This window comes from Passer montanus, unplaced genomic scaffold (assembly GCF_014805655.1).
Source record: "Passer montanus isolate IOZ18808 unplaced genomic scaffold, ASM1480565v1 scaffold78, whole genome shotgun sequence".
Taxonomy (NCBI): Eukaryota; Metazoa; Chordata; class Aves; order Passeriformes; family Passeridae; genus Passer; species Passer montanus.
Window position 1 is genome coordinate 1760137 of NW_024373034.1, and position 21770 is coordinate 1781906.

The following is a 21770-nucleotide window of genomic DNA, read 5'->3' on the forward strand; positions in this document are numbered from 1 at the left end:
TTTTTTTTTTTTTTTTTTTTTTTTTTTTTTTTTTTTTTTGTAGTCTTTTACACTAATTCTGTGGCAATTCACATTCCTGAGAGGCAATGACAAGCCCTGCTCTGCTATGGGGCAGTTACAGAGTTACATCAGCTGTCATGACAGAGGAAAGGTATGCTGAGAAGCAGCAGTCCTTCTTCCTACCTATCATTTATGAAAAAAAGAAAAAAAACAAAACAAGGTGATAATTATCCCACTTTAGGAGGTCTGGGTGAACATCAGGTATTTTTTACACATGCTGCTGGGAAGTTTTTATTACGAACAGATTTAGTTCATGACTAATCTGAACCATATTTAAACCATGACCTTACTTATTCATTAATTTCTATCTCAATAGGATGCACTGGAATGAGGAAAATCATCCATGTGCTATTTCTTCACATCACTTGTTTATAGCTGCAATCATCTTTTTCACTGGAAAGTATCAGCCTACAAACAAAAATTGCTAGGCCTGGGAAGAAACTCCAGCTGTAAATCTGAGTCTTGTGGGGCCATAGCACATTGCTTCCCCTGGAAGCATTTCTTTCTCTTTTAGGTGTAATCATGCAGGAAGTTTAACATGAAAACCAACAAAGGAAATCCTTATTGATTTATTCAACACTATAGAGGTGTAACAGCAAAGCAAGAAGATATCCCTGAAGTGCCTTTTGAAGATGTGCACTGCATAGGAAATGGATTTTAAAGTGAAACTCTGGAAAAAAATTAATTAATTCAAAGTTTGTTCATGATACCTGAAACAAAAATATGTAAAAGAAGAGAAAGTGGGGGAGGAAAAGTTTATGCAGACACTCCAGTGTAAAAGCTTCCTGCTGAGGAGAAAATGAAGAAATCAGAAATGGTTATATCCACAATCCAAAATAGAATTTCATTATGGTTTGTGAATTTACAGAAATATATATCCTTGAATCTCAACTGTAAAAATTAATGACTGATTAAAAGTCCAGAGTCATAGTGCTAGATTTCAGCACATGTCTGTTTGGCAAATGTTTCTTCTACAGAGAAAGAGTGCTAGATTTCAGATATTTACCTTAAACCACTGCACATGTGTGTTTGGCAAATGTTTCTTCTACAGAGAAACAGAACCTTCTTTAGAGGAATTCATCCCATCCTGGGGTCTGGAGGTGCCTGGCTCTCCCCACTGCCTGCACAGGCTCCTTAGAGAGAGAATAGATCCATGTTTTTCTACTTGTTTGATACAGAGTATTACTCTGGGTAATATTTTTTCAGAGTTCACACATTAAATCCCAGAAACAAAGACATTGGCTGTGTATTGGAAGCATCCATCTGACAAAGAAAGCAAAGTTTGTTCATTTCAAGCCTTCATATAAAAGTTACTCAAACAGCTCGTAGAGATCCAGACAGATTATTAAAATCACATATTTTCTAATGCAAATGGAGTCACTGGAGAAATTTATAAAGGGAAAAAAACCATAATGAGACTGGCAACCTTTGAAATAACACATTTTGCTTTATCTCTTTGGTTGGTGGTAAGAGTAGGTGGGTTAGATAAGCAGTGATTATCAACCCCTGTGTGATTACAACTCTACCAGTGTTTGAATGGGATGTGATAGCACCACTGAGGAGCAGCAAAACTGGATTCCTACTCTGCTCATCGTGGCAGAGAAGAGGTGGATGCCATCACCTGCAGGAAAGCTGGGAGCAGCACTGTGCTTCTGTTAGTGCCTGTGTTAAATCTGGAGGAAGGATGCAGAAACTGTTTTGGGTTTGAGATGTTAATGAGATAGTTAAATGGGATGGGGCATAAATTATCACTCTGCTTAAAAGATCTTGTTTCTGGTGTGTAGAGGAAGATTAAATGATCAAAGGGAGCTCAATGAGAGCTATGTGCCCAGATTAGCTGCAGCAGGGTGCATATGCAAAAGGAAACGTGGTAGCCAAAGAGCAGCAATGAGATGAAGAGAGGGAGGTTTTTTACCTGTGTGCACAGCCAAGGTGGTGGAAACACTGTTTGAGAGAGTTTTGTTAAAAAAATAAAATATCTAGAAAGAAGAATTTCCATCCAGGCTAAAATCAAAAGGTAACAGCCCTAAGTAACAACCAGCTGAGTGCAGTTCTGGGTCAGAGGCAGGATGGAAGGAACAATCTGATCAATGTTAGATCACAAGTTTAGCTGGGATCATTATGAAAAATGAATGATAATCAGCCTTGTGGGATAAACCTCAGTAAAGCATACTTGTTAACACTATATCCAGCTTTCTTGGTGCACAGCTGAGGAGCTGCTTTCATTCCCACTTTCCCAGGACAGTCACAAGGAATAATTAGCCAGGAAATACCACATCAAATGGGCAGTAGCCTTAGTTGCTCTTCATGGTAGAACAGTATTTTCACACTCCTCAGATATAAGGCAACTGGTGCAGAGAACTATTTCTGTTAACAGCATATGGCTACTTGAAATAAACCATAAAGGCAGAGAGACCAGCTCTGGAAAACTAATGATGAACAGAGACAAGGGAACACAAGGACTTTGGTAAGTAAACCTTGCTACCTGCTTGCTTTGGTGTGCCTGCTCAGTAAATCTCTGCTCAGCTGCTTTACTCTGGAAGTACCAAGGCTGTATTCACTGAGTTTCAGGAGGTAAATTCCTAAGGCATTCACTCCTCTTCTCTTGAACGTGTTTAGAATTGTCCCAGTTTTGTAAATCCTAATTTACTGAAATGTTTAACTAAATCAGCAATCTCTCAGGGTGATCATCTCCCTGTCTGTCTCAGTCTGATAGAAAGGTTTGGAGTATCCCTTACAAATCTGTCCTGGAGCAGGACACATAAAGGTGTTATAACATCCTTTCATCCAACACATCAGTAGTTATAGGTTTGAGAGATTTAACTCCTTCTTCTGTCTAAAGGAAACATAGACCTCCAAATCTGAGGCAAAGCACTTAAGCACCTGGTATTGCTCACAAAAGCACTGTGGAGTAGCTCCCCTTCTGTAGTTTATTGAAGCAGTTTCACTTTTATTTAAAAAGTGATAAATTCTTTAGGTGATCATTTTGCTTAATGGTAAATCTCCCATTGGAACACAGAAGGGAAAACTTTTCCATTCTTTGTTTCACTGAACACCTAAGGGAGAAAATATAAATTAAGGAAGTGTTGGGGGAAGGTAGAGGGATTTCTGTGTAGTCACTGGGTTCACATAATGTTTCTTAGACTCCAAAATTCCAACTTCAACATGAGGTGCACACCACTTCCAAAGCTGCTGTCAGTATTTCATGGAACAAAAACCCTTTGGGCAGATTTAGGATAGGAAATGCGGGTTAAGATCAAGAGAAGCAGGGCAAGGGAGCTAATCTTCAGAGTCTGCCATGTGATTGTGAATAGTTTATTCACTGAATTTTTGAATGAAAGACATCACTGTAACTGCTCCAGCTGCTCCTTGTAAGGAGCCTGGATACAGAAAATACAGTTTGAAGTGCTTAAGTTTCCCTTGTGTTTTCTCCATGAAAACCACTTTGGTAACACTGGAAAAGGAATGATTAACTTTTGTGTCCTCCCTGGGTTAGATATCATTTAGACCTTCAGCTACTCTCCCCTCAAAGCAAAAAACTGTACACAGGACACAAAGGATGCAGTGACTTAAGTGCCTGGAGCCACTCCTGTTATTTTTGGGGCATCGTGGATAAAATAGGAGCAAAAGAAGGAATTTGCAATTTGTGATTTTGAGGGCTCTCATCCTGTAATCCTGTTGACTCACAGTACAGCTACGCCAGCACAAGAGCATGTTGCTGGGAATTTTATGTACCTTATGTCCAGCAAATCACTGGAATGTGTAGGTAGCTGGAAGGAAACACCTGGTTTGTTCAGCCCAACCCAGCAGAACACTAGGAAAGGTCAAAGCAGTGTTTGCTTTTGGATGAGTCTGCGGCAGGTTTCTGGCATGGATGCAGTTGCAGTTTGTGTGTAAAAGCACATGGCTGCACCTGCAGTACAGAGGTAACAGTAATTCCAGTCTTTATGTGCAAAACAAAGGGATCAGAGATGGTTTTGGGATCGTGAGCTCCTGCAGGAGGAAGGAATTACCTGTTGGAAAATACAGCTGGATGAGGGTAGCAACAGCTTCTGGTTAATCGTGTGTTGGACACACCTTAGCCATCAAAATGGATCCTGTGTAACTAATGGTGGTGATTCAACTGCAGGTGACAATTTTAAAGATAAAAAACTGACAAGGTAAATGAGAATGACTCTTGTACCACACATGGCTTTCTGGAGTAATTCCTACTGCTGCAGTGTAACCTGCTGCATTCCCCCACACTGCAATGCCAGAGATAAATATGCTTTTATCTGTCTCTTACTTGCTTCTGCTGTAGCCTCAAATCCACAAGATATGCAGGAGAAAATGACAAAACTAATTAACCAGACCTACTAAAAAGCATTCAACTTGAAAATGAAGTTTGATCTTTGTAATGTTTAATCTAATAGCAGCTAGAAAATGAATCTACTTAAAGTTCAAGGACTAAAGTTATCTGTATTCAAGTTTGTGCCGTTTCACTCAGGTTTCTAATTTTTGCAGTAACAAAGTTGCATGAATTTTTTTTTTTTTTTTTTTTTTTTCTAGAAGGAAATGAGTTTCAGCTCTACCTTTGGGCATACAATTGATTCCTCACCATAGTGGTGTGCCTATCACCCTGTGCTAATTGGCACCCTAAGGAGTCAAATTAAAGAGGGAGGAGCTTTGTTCTGTCTTGCCTGGGAGCAGCGTCCCCAGAATCAGAGCAGCAGGATCAAGGCAGGCTGTGTACAATGCCTGTTCTGTAACCTGTTTTGAAGAGCTACAAGGTGGGTCCTCAGGGATTGAGTATATTAATTTGCCCTGCCCTAAATTGACTGCAATCTGTTTCAAGGTATTATTGATCTGAATGTTAAAGTCATTAGCCTCAGCTTTTAGCTGAGGCTATGAAGATGTACAGTGAAGTTAACATCACCTGGTCACAGATACATGTGGGACAGAAACCACTTCTGGAGTTCCCATGAATTGATCCAAAAAAGATAATATCTCTGCATTGAGTCCTTGGTTCCCACACGACGTCACACTTGTTCTATATACAGTCATGTCTCCATGGTAAGCTGCTTTGAATTTCTTTTTTTTTTTTTTAACCAAGTCAGTAGCAAGCTAATGGGAAACCAGGAAGGTGAGAAGTTTTGAAGAGAAGCTATTTTAAAGAGAAGCTAGAAATTCTTATATCTGAGAGGCCAACAGGAAATAATTGGATATAGTTTATCTTCTGTTCTGGGCTTTGAGCTGACAAATAGGCATGTACAATTGCTCATGGAAATGTATTTTGAAGTAATAAATAGCAATGTGTCCTGAGCACCTGCAGTTCTCGGATACTCTGAGCACAAGGACAGTATGTTTTGGGGCTCAGAAATTCCAATTAGCCTAAGAGAAGCTGAGGCCCAGCCCAATTCATTTGAAACCATGGGGTAGGATGGAAATGCTAGAATTAACAATTGAAAGATGTGAATAATCAGCTCTGTGAGCTGGGACTTCTCCAGAGCCTGTAATATTTGGAAATTCTCTTAAGCCCTACAGCATGAGATTTAGCATCCTTTCTTAATATTTTGACGGGGTGAATTATTTTAATTAAAAGTTTTAATCACCAATAAAAATAACTGTGGATGCTGCTGATATCTATGTAGATGTTCTGTCCCATTTAAAATTCTGCCAATTTTGGCCTCATCCCCATCCTACAGCAATTAATTACAGTTTAATCACATGGGTGAATTAAAAATGACACTCCTTTGATGTGCCTTTCATTCTTCACCTCTTAATTTCTTTGAAAACTATCTGGACACATGAGAAAGGAGGAATCTTCTCCAGAGCATTCATTATCCTATATTATTTTACCACATCCCGTCCCAGCCATCTGCTTTCTTAAGTACAAAACTGCAGCCTTTCAGGGGTTAGAATTCAGAGTAGTCTCCACTGTCCTTTGAAAAAAATGAGCTCTTGCATGGAAAATCTTTTTCTCATGAACAGCAGCTGCTGTTACATTCAGCCATGAGCTACTGCAGGTGTTTGCATGCTACTTTCCTTTAATCTTCATGATTCTCGCTGGTCTGGGTCATTTGGTTGGAAGGGATGTAGGTGCTGACTACAGCAGCACTGAGGCTGGGCTGGTCTCTGATTTAGGTGCTGGCTCTCATTGTCTCATCTTCTCACAGCAGTTTGCTATCCCTCAGGCTTCTCCAGGAGCACCAATGTGTGGCCTGGTTATTTGTTTTTGTGTGTAGGAGTCTTCTCTGACACAGATCTCCACTCCATAGCAGTGCCCAAACCAAAATGAACCAAAAATCTTAAGCAAAGCAGATGATTTAACTGTTTCTTTCCTTCCTGGCTCTGCTCCCACATGACTGATGAAATTCCAAGTAAAGCCCATGACACAGGAATTACTTTTAAAGCAAGTGTTTAATCCATCACTTCATTCACACACAGACCTGGATGTTCTCAAGGCCAGGCTGGATGGAGCTCTGAGCAGCCTGGTCCATGAAAGGTGTCCCTGGGGATCTGGACAAGGTGATCTTGGAACACCCTTCAAACCCAAACCATTCTGTGTTTCTGAGTCTGTGATTCAGGCTCTGTTACATAGGTGAAGGTGTGAAACTATGAGGGTGTGTTCCCAGTAAAAAGAAGCTGTTCTGGATTGGGGTATGGAGCTGTCACCAGCTGATGTGGGACTGTGAGTGGAATTACTGTGGTCCTGCAGCTGTGGGATACAGAGCACCAGTGGTGTGCTTTCCTTTGGGAGCAGATATTGTGGGTCTGGGCTGTGCCTGCTGAAGGATGAAAAACATGAGAAGGAGACTGCACAGCTGCTTCCCTAAAAAGGGAGAGCTTTTCCACACTCTTCCCAGGTGTCAGGTTGGCTGGAGAACCATGATTCAGCCCTCAATTATGGAGCTGTGAAGAATAGGATGTGCAAATACACTGAGACAATTGGGAGTCTGAGACCTTGCTTAATGAAATTAGGCTAGAGATAACTGCCTATAAATATACTTGGAAGAAAAGAAAGGTAGCACCACAGAGGGAACAGAGGTAGTTAAGCCAAGTAATAATGCACATTAGTAAATAAATGTTAGAAGTTAGAAGGATTCTCTTTTTTTAACCAGTGAAAGTACACACAGGTAACCCTCTCTGAAATGATCCAGAAGAGCATAGTAAGGAAGAAATTAAATCCTGCAGGGGGACAAAAAATGATAAATTTATCTTCTCTGTCCTTCTGTTTATTAAAAAAAAAAAAATAAACACAAAAAAACAAACACAAAAAAAAAACCAAACACAAAAAACAAACAAACAAAAAAAAACCAAACACCAAAAAACCAACCCCAAACAAACACCAAACACAATCCAATCTGCTTCTGTGTGACTGAAACTTGAAAAGCTAGGACAGGGATAATGAGGAGGGGACAGGAACACTTGAGAATTGTTTCAGGAATAAAAATAAAGAGCTAAAGGTTTAAAAAAAAAAAAAAGGGAAAAAAAAGAGTTTGAAGTGCCTTTCTTTGGAAATATGACCTGCCCTCACAGCAGAGGGACAGGAACACTTGAAAATTGTTTCAGGAATAAAAATGAAGTGCTAAAGGTTTAAAAAAAAAAGGGGAAAAAAGAGTTTGAAGTGCCTTTCTTTGGAAATATGACCTGCCCTCACAGCAGGGAGCAGAAAGGAAAAGCTCAGCACCTGAGATTGGAAAATGCAGGAGAAATACAACAAATGGCAAGTCCTGACACGAGGCGCTTGCGTGGTTCTGTGCAGAGAGGACAAGAGGAAAAGTCACATTGCCCGGGAGCAGAGCAGCTGATACCATCGGTGTTTGCACATCACCTCATTAACACCAGCAGGCTCTTGCCAGGTGCTGTCTTGTTTCAGGGCTGGACACAGCCCTGTCACCACGGTGCTATTTTTATCCCTAAACAGAAGATTTCTGAATTAGAAAGAACTTCAGCTGGCAAAAGGTATCAAATCCCTTTGATTTCAGGAAACACTCACAGCAGATCTCCTGATTCAGGTGCAACAAGCAGCCCTGATGCTTGTTTTATTCCCCAAAATTGCTGCATGTTGTTGAAAAAAAAAAATACACCAAAAACCCACTGCATAGTTAGTTTTGGGGATTTTTTTTTGCTTTTCCAGAGGAATTAATCATGTACATCTCCAGCTTCAGATCTTAGGCTCGCAGTTTCTCAAATATCAGGTCTGACACATAAACAGCAGAACAGTTCTGTTTCACATAAGAGAAAGAAGAAAAAGAAAACAACAAACACACCTGACTGCTGGTTTTCCTGATCTAACTCAGGCTGACAGTCACTGTGGTCTTTTTTATGTTTTACCAGAATCTCATTATTGCAAAATGTAGTTACCTCAAAACAAAATTTTATTCAGCTGCTATCCCCATCATTCTGATTTCAGAGGAAGAAACAAAATAAATCCAAGCTTCAAAATGATGCACATAAACGAAATGCTTTGACGTGAGCCACCACCTGCAGCAGGACAAGCTCACCTAATGCTGCCAGGGATGCTGTGGGTGTAGATGAATATGCATGCACATGTTTGGGATCTTAGTCCTTCCCACCACTTAACATAATCTGGATTGTGGTGGAGCTTCTCCTATAAACACTCTGCCTCCTAAGGCAGGTATTTTTATTTTTAAGAGACACCACCCAGAAGAGCAAGCTTGCTGAAACTGGTAAGTTATTTGAACTAGGAAAGGATGAAGATAGAGAAAAAACAGATTTAGAAAGGAAAAAGTTACTTTGCATTTGAATAGGATAAAGGGATAAAGTAAGGCTTGGAAATAGATGTTGTAGATCAATATTGTTATCTGTGCAAGGAGACATCTCAAATCTCCAAGCTGTCAGTCAGTCTTGACGTTGGCTCATTATTGTGCTAAATTTTGGGTATTGTTTTCCTGTGATTGAAATGAGTTGAAGACACCTCTTTGAGTGAGGTGTCGAGATCAGCTGTCAAAAGTTGACAAAAAGGTGAAATACCACATAATCTGTAACTTCATTAATGTATTGTCTTCCTCGTGATGATGCATTGTATTCTTGCCATCCTATTGTTGCAGTTGTCTGGTTGAGACAAAGGTAACAATGTAAGACATTTACTGATAAATAAGGGTTATATGAAGCTTCCAAAATATTATTTCTTTTGTACTGCCTGTGGAAATTGGGATGTTAGTCTATGAGCTTTCCTTGAGGACCTTGGTATATTAGTATCCATAATGAGGCGTGATGTAATAAAGCCTTGTTGAAACAAATTATTCAAACAAAATGAAAAGAGTAATCTGTTTGTTTATTTGCTGATTCCCTGCTTGACTTTCCAGCTCAGTGGCTTGTGTAAAGTTGCCCTGTAAGTTGTGGGTTTGTACACAGTTGTATTATGCTAATCATAGAAATGGAATTAGACTTTCTAATAGGAAAGTATTCAGATTTGGGTTTTGGGTTGTTTTTGTTTTTTTTTTCACCTTCCTGGGAAAATTATCTGTATGTCTGCTGCTTCTGGAGTGGCAGAAGTTATTCCAGAGGGTAGCTGGAAAAGGAGGATTGCTGTAGTGGTAGGCTGTTGTAGTGAAGAGCTAAGGGAGGAATAATGATGCAGCTTGTGGGAGTGTAGGTTGTTTGTCTTGGCTGTTGAGATTTTTTAGGGTGTTTCTGTATGGCTCATTTCAGTCTTCCTGGAGTGATGCTGGGACAGCCATGGTAGAATTTCCAGAAGGAACAGAACTGTGGCCAGGTACTCAGATGCTTGCACAAGCTGGTTGTGTCACCAGTGCCCACAGAGGAAGAGCATGTGGCCAGAGGGATGAGTGGGATCCAAAAGAGACCATTAAAATGTTTTTTTTTTTTTTTATTGTGGAGGGCTGTCCCATAAGAGAAGGATGACCAACTCTGCTCCCAGGGAAAGCATCTGCTCACCTTCCCCTGCAGCAGAATGACTGAACTTTAAATCCTGCTTAACTCACCTGAAATTCTGGCCTCTGTGGATCTTTTGCATACCCTTTATCTGGCTTGGCTGGAGTTGGGAGGTTTGCTTATTCTGGGTGAGCTCCTTGCTGCTGTGAGCTCAGGTAACTTTTCCCACATTCCCCTCAATGTGCACAGCTCCTGTTTGTAGGACTTGGCACACACCCTTCTAATCAAAGGCAGTGTCAGGGAGAACTTGCTGGAGTGTCTGTGGTGGTTTAAACACAGTGAAATGTGTGTGAAAGCAGACACTTCAAAGCATGTTTGAACTGATGAATGTTTTGAATGCCTACTGATGTTACACTTCATAGAAACTGCCAGAGATTAAGAGGTATGGTAAGAGCTACAGAAGGAAGGTAGAATGTTGTGGGTGCTTTCCTGGCTGTTTGGGATGTCCATTAGGGAGCTGGAATGCCCTAGCAGTTCTAATCTTGCCTTGCTCCTTTTAACTCTCTTCTGGAGACCAGACCTTCCCTGATAAGGTATTCTTTAGCCCTGCCATCTCTCCTGCTGATATTTATTTACAGATTCATTAAGTACTATTTTCCATACTTAGTTTGATTGGGGACTGCTCAGCTCTGATAGAAGATTGTATTAAAGCTCATATAATCCCTGCCTGGCTTATTTGTTTGCAGGATAATTCTCCAGTCATGTTAACTTAGTAAGACATCTTTTAATATTCTGCTTCTCCTGTGTTTCTGTGATCCTAGTGGAAGGCTCTGCTGGGAAACTCAGTCTGTAGGAAAAGAGACTGCTTCAAGCCCCAAACTCTTGCACTTCTTTCAGACCCTCTGCCATTTCCCTGTAACACTGAAATCAGCAGAATGGTCCCTGGCATTGGAAAGGTCCAGAAGCTTCCTAGGGATGGGATTTAAATTAAGCGCTTGGATAAATTTTTGGTTTGGTTTGGTTTGGTTTTGTTTGTTAGGTTGTTGTTTTGGTTTGGTTTTGTTTTTGTTTTTTTTTTTAACTTTAATTCAGGATAAGCTCTAGATAAGATTTGTGGGATGAAATCTTGGCATCTGAAGACTGTTTATTGACTCTGGTAGCAGCAGATACCACTATTTCTCAGGCCCCTCACTTGGGTGTTGATTGTTCTGCTGTCTTAGTTATTCATGCAGAGCTGGATATGACACCAGACCTGTAGGAGCCCTGGTCTCCTCAGGAGTACCAGCTGGAGCCAGCAGGGAAGCCTGGTGCATCTTCATCTTGGGGCATCAGACATCTTATGTAGAAAGCTGTATCCTGCCATGGGTCAGAACCCCTCTGATGTAAAAGCTCTTCCTCTTTTGCCATAGAAGAATCTTGTATTAAAGCAAATTCTACCTAAATTTGATAGCTCATATTTTAGATTGCATGCACTGTGAAGAGCAGTGCTTCTGCTGTCCACTGCTGTGGGGACTAACAACAAACACAGCTCTTCTGGAAAAACAAAAATACACTGAGATTTGAGGTTTTATAAACTCACATCTTATATACTCCGACCAGAGTAAAATGTGTTGTGTTCCAGTATGAAAAGGGGCCTACAAAAAGTGGGGAGAATGATTTTATTTTTTTTTTCCCCACAAGCATTTTTTCACAGGCAGATAGTGATAGGACAGGGGAGGCTGGTTTTAAACTAGAAGAGGACAGATTTGGGTTAGGAGTTAGGAGAAAGTTCTTTACTGTGAGGATAACAAGGCACTGGCACAGGTTGTGCAGAGAACCTGTGGATGCCCCATCCCTGGATGAGTTCAGGGCCAGTTTGGATGGGACCCTGAGCAGCCTGATCTGCTGGGTGTCATCCCTGCCCTGGCAGGGGTTTGGAACTAGATATCCTTAAGGTTTCTTCCAACCCAAATCATTCTATGATGATTCTATGTTATTCAACATTTCTGTGCATGCCTTTTCAATTTAAAATATCAAGCAAGCATGTAATCAGAAGACTGTGTAAAATTCCTTTCTTATCTGAAGTTTCAGAAAAGAAAAAAACCACAACCCAAATACATGGAAAATAATATTAATAAGGTAAGGGAAGCAGCTGAAACCCTGTGGGGTTGGTTTGTTGGAAGGCTTTCCCAGGCACTATACTTTTAGATGCTTTCTTACATAAGCATCTTGTAATGCAAGGTTGGGCTGTGTTGTCATGGAGACTTTCAGGTTACCTCATCATTTTGCTAGAAAAGACAAATTTCAGCGTGGCTGTCGTTGTACTAATTTTGTCACGAGACCTGATTTCCCACTGGTTTTATGCCTGCAGTCCTCATTCTTGTTTACAGTAAATCTTGTTTATGCCATTGCAGGCATAAGAGTGGTTGCATGTTCTTTTGTGAAGCTGTCTTCATGTGAATTCACAGTGCTCAGCACAATAAATTAGTGTGAAGAGAGATTTATGGCCAGGCTGAGAAAAGCCTGCAGAAAGACTTCAGTCTGAGGATAGGGAGAAGTTTGCACTGCCATCATCAGAAACCTGGTGGACTCTTTGCCCTGTCAGGTGGCACTGACTGCCCAGAACCTGGGGAAGAATCATCCAGATACTGTACAGGTGATGTCAAAGCTAATACCTGGATAGCATCATTATTTCTCTCTGTGGTGGTTCCAGGTTCAGCACTGTGACCAAAGGATCTCCAGCTGACCACTGGAAATGATGAATCTGAATAAATTCTGTTGCAAAGTGGTTTGTGTGTGTTAGGCTTTTCCTGCTCTCTGCCTGCCTCTTCTTCAGATGGGATTTGCAGTTGAGTGGCAAAATGGATTTTACTCCTGGTGTGTGCAGGGCTGGCCTCAGGCACCTGCCCACCTAGAAGGGTTTAAGAGGAAATCAACATCTGACTGCCACAAGCAGCTTCCAAGCATGATTTTTGCTCTGACTTGTCTCTCCAGTTTCCAGCTCCCTTCACCTCAAGGTTGCTGTAACATCCACCCCAACCCTCATTTTTTGGAATTCATCAATCCTTCCTCGTTTCATCCCTGACTTTGCCTGCTCCAGCTTCATACCCCCTCAAACCTTCAGAATACTCTTGCTTCTCTCTGTCTCTCTTTCTGTTTTGCCTGTCATCTCCCTTCTGCAGGGAACCAGAGAGGTTATCAGATGCTGCAGGTATTAGACAGTTATGAAGAATTTTCAGGGATGCCAGTCTCTATCTGTGCCCTTCCCCAGGAAGTTTGTGTAGGTGGAGGTGACAAATAACATGAAGCCCTCACAAAGCTATTTCAGACAGACAATGTGGGAAGAAAATGGACCTCTGGTTGTCTGGGTTGCTGTGTCCTGTCTGCTGTCCCTTGGATTTATTTCACCTTTGTAGGATATAATGATTACGTGAAACCTATTTCAGGCTGATGTCCTGAAAGGACTGTTTGTCCCTATGACTCCTATGACTGTTTTTTTGGGTTTTTGTTTGTTTGTTTGTTTGTTTTGTTTTTATTTTTTGGTTGGTTTTTTTTTTTTGCCTTTTTTTTATTTTTTTGTCGTTTGTTTGTTTTTTTGGGGGGTTTTGTTTGTTTGGTTTTGGATTTTGTTTTGTTTTGGTTTTTTTTGAGGATTGCTTTATTGTTGTTGTTTCTTTGTTTTCTTCCTGTCCTCTGCTAGAGGCAAATCAAAGGATGTTTCTGGATGTTTCTGGACTGTTGTAAATGGTCAGTGCACATCCTCATCTCATTTTTCCAAGTCAGTTGATCTCAGGACTGGTACCTGTTTCATGGAGCAAGGGGTTGCACTTTTCTTATCTACTTGTTAAAAAATATCTTTGCTTTCCCCTTCTGAATGATGCTTTTTCCGTGTTAAAAGATTGAGGGGGAACCAAAAAACCCCAACTGACTGTAGAGAGATAAAAGGTTCTCCAATAGTCAAATACTCTTACCTTCCTTTTTTGCCATCTAGTCTTTTCTTTCAAGCATTTACCTAGATTTTTAATTCTCCTTTGGATTTTTCCAGCACCCCAAACACACCATGATGTAAGAGGGAGACAGGGTTCTTTGTGGGTTGGTTGTGATTGCTGAGGTTGGGACAGTGCCCAAATCTTCACTGTCCAGGGCAAAGTAAAAAAAGGGCAAATTTTGCCTGCTAAAGAGATGATAAATTTTGTGAGTCTCCCTGTGGTTCCTTCTTGGCTTCATCTCATGGTGCTGGATGCATTGGCAATGCTGAGGGAAACATCCTCAACATAAGGATCTAGGAAGACCCTGCCATCCTTGAATCTAAATCTGAGAATCTCCCAGGAATTGACAAACTGCTGTTAAGTCTTCTGGGATCTGCTGCTGGTATCCCCTACACATAGTTTCCCACAAGTTTGAAATGGCACCACATTCCTAGAGGAGGTCACCTCCTTGGGAAGGAGAGCCAGGTCTAAACTGCCACACTGATGGCTTCTGTAGATCACCTTGGCTTCTCCCAGCTTAAGTCAGCAGATACCTGCCAATTTACATTCCCTGGGAACAGATCCCAGAGAATGCCATGTTCTGCTGAGCAGCCTCATCCCATTCATTTTTACATCAGTGTTCAGCTTCCAGAAATACAGTGAGGTAGGGAGGGAAGTATTTGATATCTGTCCTGACTTGCAAGTGTGTTGTGCTCTGAGGTAGTGAGAACTACAGAGGATGAATCCCTGCATTTCCTCTCAAGGGTAACCAAAGAGCAACCTAAGTACTATGTGTTCATGTGTTGTCTCAGTAGTAGGATGCAAAAGCTTTTATGCCTTTTTTTTTTCTTTTTTGGGTGATACATGTGGGGATTTTCCAGCAGAAAATGTTTCGGTTGCTGCTTTGCTGTCACACGTCTAAGCTGGTTCCACAGCCAAAGAAACAGGTATACAGCAACAAGAGAACTATAACAACTGGTAATGGTCTCACTGCAAGATCCTAGGCAGGTTATTTGAAGCCCTTTTGACATGATACTGTTTAAAAAAATATTCTGATTTTGAATGCTTTGAGTTTCAAATTTGTTGCTGGTTCTTTGTCCCACTAAAATGCTTCTAGGTCTCAGGAAAGCTGGGCTGGGCTAAGTGCTTGATGGTTATTTTAAGCAATCTTCTGCATTTAGCAACCTGCCATAAATCTTAGAAATGCCAGCATACACGTTTGTAAAATATGGACACGATGAAGCAGACTGCAGCTTTTAGGAAGTGACAGTAAAGCTAGCTCATGTGGCTCTGTACCTGACCCTTGTTGGTCTTCTTCAAATGCAGCACATTAACTAAATTATTCTACTAATGCAAGGTGTACTTATGGAGTAGGCAGAGATATTTCATAAACCCTCAGACTGTTTCTCTGGAAGCAGAGATAACCCCCCCTTCAAATGTATAAAATCCTGCAGTAATGTTTCTTTAAGAGATCTTTAAATCTGTTGTATATAGTTATTGACTAGAATGTCCCAATTGCTTTTGCCTGCAAAGAGCTTGGAAAGAATGGATTAAATGATTTTGTTAATTGCACACCCTGCTTGGCTCAGATGGGTGCATATGTACCAGTTATATTTATTTGGCAGGTGTTCCTTCCCTCTCTCTCCTTTGGACTTGTTGTTCCCTGTTCTGTTACTCAATCAAGGCTTATAGGAAAAAAGGAATAAATAAAAGAATTTGTATGATGCTTGAGCACTCTGTACTAGCACAGCAGTGTGGAAGGTATACAAGGAGCCCTGCACATCTGACCTCTCCTTCAGATGCTGCTGTATTCAGTGCTAGATGGGACAGCTGAGTGGAGGAATTAGGGCCACAATGATTAAAGGATTATTTCACACTCAGAGGTATCTAAATGCAGAATTTAGGTAACATTTAGGTCATCAGTACCTAAGCAAGACTCATTAATCTGACGTGTGCTGTACTTCAGAGCATGTCTACGTGGAAGAGAAGTTCTGTTGCCACATTTTTAAAGACTGGGTGTCATAGTATGTGACAGAGAAGTGGCTCAGCTCATATGAGCAAAGAAGTCTGGCCTGGGCTGGGATTCAGAGCTGTCTCTTGAGCAGTGAACAGGAAACTGCTACCAAGCAGATTGCCAGCTCTGACTTCATGTCATGGAATATGGCAATCAAAGCTAAAGATACCAGCCAAAGATGCTTAGAAACCCACTGTGAGCAGACACAAGTCTCGTGGCTCTCTTAAGCCAGCTCTGCAATCCAGTGAGTTACCAGAAATCTCAAGCAGAGGAAAAAAGGAGAGGCTCAGGCAGGATTTGAGCAGTTAACTTCAGGCACAAAGATTATGATGAATGGGAAGTGTGGATGAATCCCCAGATGAGTTCTGCTTTTAATGCCAGTGGTCTGAGACTTCACTATAGAGCATATGAGGGATCACAGTGCTGAATTCTGTCATTTCCTTCTTCTTGTATTCCAGGGATGAACCTATATCTGTAATTTACTGTGACAGGTGCTGTGCTGCCATAGATTATGGCAGCCCAAAAAGTCTTAGAATTGCATGTAAAATACCAGCTTCCAGCTCCACAGCCATCTCTGCCAGCTCGTGTGGGCGAGGGTTTGACCTTCTGTTTAGAGATGCCATTCTCAAACCAGATACCAGAACAGAACACTTGGGCACTGTGATCATCCACAGCCTCTTCTGAGGTGGAGAATAATCTCATACCCTTCTGTCCTTCAGTGAATGAAGCCAAAGGCCAGACACTCTGGCTTCTGTCACCTGAAATTCTGGGAAGATTGCCATAACACACTCTGTTTCATCTTCCTTTCTAGCAGTCAGCTTTACGGCTGCCTGACATAGCACACAAGACACTTCAAAGTCAGACAGCTCTCAGGCAGTCACTGGAGAAGTGGCAGTGACATTTCTGTGGTCCCACTGATGCCCCTAACCTAATGATCAGTTTTTTCTGTGTCTGTGTAAGTAATTTTAAATACCTGATGCTATTATGAAACACCTACCTGCCAACCTCAATGGGACATCATAAGGTTTAATTAAATGCTTGCAGTGCATTCTGCCATGCTGAGAAGCAAGGTACTGCAGAAGGCAAAATATTATTACAATTAAAAAAGTCTATCACAATCTGGAAAATGGGTACAAAAAAATAAAAACAGAGTCTAGTACAATCACTTTCTGTTGCACTCTGCAAGCACAGTGTAACTCATGAACTCAAAGAAGCTGTCTCACACAAACCAAGTAAATTGTGAGTGTTAGGCAGATACAGAGCCAGAAATTGGGAATAATTCTGCTTTTTTTCTTCTTCTTTTTTTTTTTTTTTTTTTTTTTTTTATTTGGTTCAAATGCATACCTTCCTGTGCTCAAGACCCCAGTGATCCACTTAACCTCTCTCTCTAGCCTGGGCAGATAAATAAGTTCTTTTGCCACAATACCCTTGGCTGGTTTGGGCTCTTTTTTGGAGAAATATGAGTTTTCACATAGTTGTAACTAGAAAAGTTTAGGTTTTCAGTTGTATTTGTGTATCTGCACTGTACAGATCTGTATATAGTCTGTGTCTGGAAACATGGGTTCAGTCAGCCAACATGCTGTAGAAGGATTTTGCATAATGTATCTGAAGTACCCCTGTATGTCAAAATATCTTCAAAAAAGGTGAAATCTGACTTATGCTGACACCCTGAATTTATCCTTATTTCAGCCACTGAGTCTGAAAATGGCTTGCATAGAACTTGTCACCCAGGACATGAGGTGGACATCAGTATGCTGCTCAAATAATGCTGGGGTTTTTTTTCCTGTAGATGGATATCTTCAGTTGTTGTACATCATATCAGCAAAATGCTCAGCTTGCTAAGGATGAGACCCATGGATTCTGGTCCCATGCTGTGACTTGTTTTGCATTTGATATCCTTCTCTGGGTAAAGCAACTGGCACTTATGTGTCACTAAGTGGTAACCATAAAGAAAATCAGATGCTCTTGTCTCTGCTGTCACCAGAGGGGAGCAATCCTGAAGGCAAAAGAAGATAGTGTGAATCATAAGAGGAAAATAAAATTCCCATCTCCTTCTGCACAGTCTCCAGGCATCATTTGTACTCCAGCTCAATCACAGCCAGTGGGAAAACTAGATATTATTACCACTCTTGTTTTTATTAGCAACAATCTGGAATTAGAGCTTTAGGTAGTGTTGTCTGTCACAGTGCTATCTGAGAACAGATTACAGACATCATGATGGGACACTGGGGCAGATAAAGTGAGGATCATTTGAGGCATATCTCATGTTCTCTTGCTGGGACAGGAAAGCTTGTTTTGATCTTTAATATCTTTCCGTTTCAGAAGCCAACAGGTTCATGTTACTCAGAAGGCATTAAATGAAACTTTTCCCTGTCCAGGGGGGAGCTCTGTAGTGTAAATTTTTTTGAAAGTTACTATAGAGCTTGCAGAATGGCAGTGGAGAAGGTGAAAGTGGTGCTGAAAGACTGGAATTGTTACAAGTAGCAGTGGGAAGAGATAATGGCTAAAATGGTGGGGTCAGTTAGGGTAAAATAGACTTGGACTAGTTGGTAGAGTCATAAAAAACATTAAGATCAGTGGTGGTGAGCTCCTGTTTGTCCAGCACAACCTTCCTGAAGGAGACTTGATTTTAATGGGGAAGCTTCCTGATGTTTACTGAAAACAAGCTTATTAAATTTGTTCTGATTGGATTTTATTAGAACTTCAAAGCAAAACATCTGCCACTGTTGGCTCTACCAGTACTGAAGAGTTTTATAGGACAATAAAGCTACAAAAGCAATTAATATATGCACTAATGCAGAAGCTGTAAATATTTTCAGTCCAGTCAAAGTATCTTAAATAGCACTTACAGCATTGTTCTTGGTGTTACTCCAAGAAGACAATCATAATTCATGTGAATAGGTATTAAAAGCATCAGTGATTCTAGAAGCATTTGGAATTATGATGATTTGTTCTTCTATCCTGGCCTTAATTCTCTGCTTTTTTCACTATATGTGTAGTCTAATCCAGAGTTCCCAACCAATAAAATAAGAGATACTGCAGGTGAAAGGTAGGCTGGGGTGTCTTGATAGCTCAGCTCACTCCCTCCTGCTGCTTTTTATGTCTTCATTTCTCCAGGGAGGAGTGGGACTGGGGCTGGGAGTGATTTGCTGTGGGAGCTGTGCCATGTCCTCACACAGCCCCCACCTCAAACACCCAGCCCAAATCAGGTGAGCTGGAGGTACCTGCAGTTCTGTGCTTGCTGTTCCTCTGCCCTCATCTCCACTGACTTCCAGGATCACCTACTCGTTTTGGAGGTGAGAAGAAAACAAAGTGTGGAGAGAATTGGTTTTCTGGGGAGGGGATGTAGATCAGGAGATGAACCTGCTGAGACAGAGATTGTGGCAAGAATTGGAATGGGTGGACCTCAAAGTGATGGGGATAATGGACTGTCAGGGAGGTTTTTCTCTAAAACAACTGAGAACTACTTGACTACGAGTTTCTTTTTCCCACCTGGGATGTAGAAATATTCCAGTGGTGTACACCATGAGTTTTTACCAAGCACAGATACATCTTTTTGTGTGAAATGCGTAAATAGACTTATTTTTCTTCTGATCTGAGTGTCTTTAGAAAGCAATCTTTTTTTGACAGATGTAATAAACCAAATTTTTAAGCCCTTTGAGTCCTTCACTTCAAACATTTATTTCTAAACCTCTTTCCTCTTTATCTTTGTGTTCAATTCAGTCTGTTCACACACTAACTGAAGTATATTTTGTAAAGTGATGGATCTTATAAAACTGCGTTCCACGGTGTGTTGTGCATCCTGAATTTGGAACTGAACTGAAACTTAAACCATTTCAATAAAAACGTGAGAGTTGTTCTTGAGAGCTCATTAGTAACAAAGATCAGCTAGCAGAGATGAAGACAGACACGTTGAAAAGGGACAGAAATCAATGAATGCAGATACACCTGTGTTTGGCGGGGGGGATTTCTTTTACAAGGAGCTATAATCAAATGCTCTAATTTCAGAGTTGTCAATCTAAAATGTTAAAAATTATCAGAGCCAAATTATCCTGGGTTCTTTTTCTATCTATCTTTTTAGAGATTGCATTTGAAAGATTTTTCTCTAACAGTAAGTATTAAATATGCTATATGTGAACAGAATTTTCACTTCAGAGCTCTGTTTCTACAGTGGGATATTTTAGAAAAAATGGCAAATACTGTCAGATTCTAAAAGACTATAGCTAATGTGTGATAGTAGTACTGCGGTTTGTTTGAATTTCAAGAAAATAATTGCTAACTAAAGCTAAACTACGTGTTTCATCAATGCCAGCTGTTAGTGATGCAGAGGAATAACTCTCAAAGAGAGTATGTGCATGTACAGCCATGTGCCCTGGAGAGCAGCTGTGTCATGGTAATGACCAACAAACGTGCTGTTCCTGTGGTGAACTCAACCTGCATTTAAATGGCAATAATTGCAATAGATTTATCATGGCAGAAAAGCCAGTCAAAAGCAGAAAGCTTGGTTGAACATGTGATTATGTGAACAACTATGTGAATGAAGACAGTCCTCTACACAAAGTTTGTCATTGTGATAAAGGCACTAGTTCAGAATGTAATAAAAATTAAAATAAAAAAAAAAAAAAGAAGCCATGCAAACAACAGTGGTCTGTTGATAGCTACACCTTCATACGAGTTTGATATGGCTGTCTAATCTGTTCCAGACATTCTTTTATATTAAATATCTCAGTAATGGAAGGTCATTTCCACATTTCCATTACTGCTGAGATCTAGTAATTAATCAATATGAAGTAAAAGCAAGCCAATTATTAATGACCATGTTAAATGAAAAAAATAGCTAGAAAGATAGAGATTGCATTTTTCCATTTATTTTGTGTATTAAAATTCCAGTGTACCATGTGGAGCATCCTTCAGAGTCCTCTAGAAAAAAAAAAAAGAATAGGAAAAAAAATTTCTTGAGAGACTTCGATATGACTTGGGAGATTTATTCTCAGTCATTCCTAACTCAAGCCCGGTCTCATTTCTTGAGTGAGAAAGTGGTTTTATTGTTTTATATCTGTGAGGAAGAAGAGTGTGGACATATCAGAAAGAACGCCAAAAACTTGGTCCCCTTGTTTTTGTCAAAAAGATTTTTGGGAAGAAGTCATTATTAGAACCACAGCATTCCCCTAAAAAATAATGTTTTGCAAAGCTCAAAGACTAAGGAAAATGCTGAGTTAATAGCTTTTTCTGAGCTAATCTGTCTCAGGAAGTTGTCTGGAACGTCTTTTCCCCATGGAGTTTCTTCAGAACAGTTTTTTTGGTGTTAGTTAACATATGTCTGCTCAGGACTGAACTTGGAGAAGCATCAAAAGGTCACTTAGAGCAGGAAGAACATCAGTGGAGGAGGCTGGGAGAGGTGTGCTGGCTGTCCATGCTGGCTTTCACCTTGAAATAACTTTCCTGTACAGCCTGAGATCTGACCATGGTCAAAAGTAGGTTGTCTGGGAGAAATTTGTTTTTACCATTGCAGGCAGAAGGAGGATGCAGTTTTCCATGACTTTTCATAGGATCATAGAATGGATTGGGTTGGAAGAGACCTTAAAGATCCCCTGCCATGGACAGGGGCACCTTCCACCAGACCAGGTTGCTCAAAGCTCTGTCCAACTTGGCCTTGAACACTTCCAGCGAGTATTCATTACTTTTCTGGACAACAAACTGCAATCTTCTGATTCATTTCATTGTGTGCTAAAGGTAGTAAGAACCACATTAGTTTCTGTATTTATCAGAGCTAAAAATGGGTTTTCTGCCTTTCTGGGGCCTATTTGAAGTCACTCAGCTGTAGGTGTATCCTTAGTAAAATAACAGTGGGTTTGACCTCACCCTCAAACTAATAGCTTGCCTGTGATAAACTCTTTCACTCTGAAGAA